Source organism: Centruroides vittatus, unplaced genomic scaffold, assembly GCF_030686945.1.
Source record: "Centruroides vittatus isolate TY-2023 unplaced genomic scaffold, ASM3068694v2 contig_3187, whole genome shotgun sequence".
Classification (NCBI taxonomy): Eukaryota; Metazoa; Arthropoda; class Arachnida; order Scorpiones; family Buthidae; genus Centruroides; species Centruroides vittatus.
In genome coordinates, this window is record NW_027122049.1 from 27,860 (window position 1) to 30,831 (window position 2,972).

A 2,972-nucleotide genomic window follows, 5' to 3' on the forward strand; every position below is an offset into this window, starting at 1 on the left:
TACAATTTAATAAAATGCCAGATAGCTATATTTTAAATATGTTAAACATTATAGACTTAATAAGACAGTAGAAACAGTTAAAAATATTTTTTAAAAAAAGAAACATTTTCCCAACATCTCAATTAGAATCTCATAAATACACACTAAGCCTTATAATATACCATATTGAGTAAAATATGACAATAAATGACCTTAAACCTCACATATAGACTATTATAATGTAACATTTATAAACAGGTTAAAAACTTTTCATAGTTTTACTATTTAAATTAGCAATAATATAAACTAAAAAAAATACAAATTGCCATTTTTAAAAACACTATTAATAATAATGAATAAAGTAAAATGAATTACTAAATTTGTAATTCATATAACAACAACACAGACTAAAATTCAGACATTTTTTGCCATTCCATTAACTCTTTTCCAAAATTCGCACAGAAGTTCCGTTAAAATAAATCTGTCAATATTTTTACCAATCATATATATGATAAACCAATCTCCCACAGACAATCGCTTAATTAACAATTCCAAATAAGTTTCCCGTACAAGCCTGTAACGTATGGATAAGATATACAATTTCATCTTTCCGCTTATTATTAAAACAATACGGCATATGACAGACACGGCACTCAATATAATTAAGATGATAAACCAGAACCATAAAAATATAAAAATCTTTTCGTTAATTACATTTAAACTTAACACACACAAATTATCAATTTTTCTTATTGTACCGGATGGTCCATAATAGTAAAAAATACATTTGGCCATCCTCGGAAAGGTTTCCAGCATTGGATTTATTACAGAATTGTTATCGTACATGTTGTATTTGATTACTTCTATTCCGTAATTTAAGAATTCTCCATTTAAAAATACATCAACCAAATACATTTGAGAAATGGAATTAATTAGACAATAATTCACAAGCAAAGTAACGAAGAGCGTAACAATCGTGATATCCCATACTTTCGTGTAGAAACTTAACTACGGTAGCAATATTTTCTCGCTTCTGAGTTTCTTCGCACATAATGTTGTTATTCTTCAGACTCAAAACTTGAATTATGCCACCTTCGCGGTATTTCCACATCCATCTTGGCAAGTAGAAGAGGACGGACTGAAAGAACAAGAAGCACACCCATTGATAATATTTGTGCTGATAGAGATGCTCTTCTTTTTGATATTTTGAATTGATTCCGGGAAACATGCTTTCTTCTTTGCTCATATTTGGCTTCTTTACTGTAAATGTGCCGTAAATCCAACAGTAAGTACCCATCATCTGTTTATCGATGTCTTTTCTTTCCACGCAGAGCATGGGTTCGCCGATATATTGTTTTGCTGATAGAATGGCGCAGAAAACGAGTAATATAATGTGTAGATATAATGGAGACGAAATACCACGCTATCTATATCTATTCTGTTTATCTTCACTAACTTCCTTATTACATCAAATTTCAAAAGCTCCAACATTTTGAAATTAAATATTTTACTGAAACGTCTTAATCTTAATCTTAATCTTGTCGGTTGGACGCTTGCTGCGAGGCTTAGGCGTCCCGTGGATGTTTAGTTGGTGGCTGGTCGTCCTCTAGCGGTGAAGTCAGGCAACAGCTTGTCGGCGTGTGTTGATGAGAGCGGCGGTGACGCCCACAAGTAGCGGAACGTTTTGACGTACTCTTTGAAAAAAATAGTCAGAGCTTCCTGGCAGGTGGAGAGAGGATTGAGGGTAAGGTAGTTGGAGATCTTGGGGTTATGTGGCGTGGTGAGAGGATAGTCGTTTAGAATTTTTTGCCGGATATTGTTGAAATTGGGGCAGTAGTCGAGTCGATGCGAAGACGTGTCGATCTGGTCGGGGCAAGTACTACATTTGTCCGTCTTTTTGATTTTCCGGGAGAAGAGAAAGTGGTTAGTAAGCAGCGAGTTGGTCCTGGCACGGTTGACGAGGACGTTCATGTAGCGATCAGTGATGGAGGGAATGCTGGCATACGAAGATTCGTTCAGCCAGGGGTAATTGGAGTGGTTACGGTAGTGATTCCAGTCGTCTTTGATGATCGTAGCGCAAGATCACGGAGAGGTCTTCAGGTGTGATGTAGTTGGAGTTGACAGAGGTGGACGGGTAACTTTTGGCGAGGGCGTCAACCTTTTCATTGATTCCGATACCCAGATGAGCTGGAGTCCAAACGAGATGTAAGTTTTTGCCATGACAGTAGTGGATGTGGAGACGTTCGTGGATGCTTCGAATGATGGTAGGGGAGTTGACATTATAATTTATCAAGGCAGAGAGGACAGATTTGGAGTCTGTGCAGATGACGGCGTTGTTGCAAGAGGTGGTGGCATAAGAGATTGCTTGTAGGATGGCATAACCTTCAGATGTGAAGATGGAGGACTCAGGGTGGAGGGTATAGTGGGCTGTGATGTTGTGAGTATCGTCGATATAGGCTGCGGAAACTCTGTGAAGAGTTTTGGAGCCATCGGTGGCAATGAAGGTGAGGGAAGGATGATGACTGCGCCAGATCTTGAAGAAGAGACGAATACTGACTGTCGTTAGGCTTATTTGTGCACTGGAAGTCGTAGTCGTCGAGAGAGATATGATGATCCATGTGAAGGTGGGTGTTGGGTGAGGGGATACTGTCGAGCGAGATGGTGATGTTGTGGCGAATAATCCAGTTGCGGGTGAAATGATTGAGTGGGATTCTGACCAGGGTAACACCGTCAGGGTGGTGAATATGATGTAAGATCTCGTAGAAGAGGCGGTCGTCGTTCGCATTTTTTAAGTACGTGCTATACTGTTTGATGATGATCTTTTGGAAGCGTAGTTCGATCGTGGTCCTATTAACGGCACGGAGTGTAACGGTGTTGTTGGTTATGAGGGGAAGACCCAGACATAACTTAAGATATTGTATTTGAATAGAATTGAGGGTCTTGTAGTGGGTGGGTGTGAGGGAAGCAATGTCAGGGGCCGGATGGCCGAGCGG

The 2,972-nt window shown here is 39.1% G+C and overlaps 1 pseudogene; it reads right to left on the reverse strand.

Annotated features, from left to right (window-relative positions):
* Positions 1–313: 313 nt before the first annotated feature.
* LOC136973515 (innexin shaking-B-like) lies at positions 314–1,365 on the reverse strand (annotated as a pseudogene).
* Positions 1,366–2,972: the final 1,607 nt, after the last annotated feature.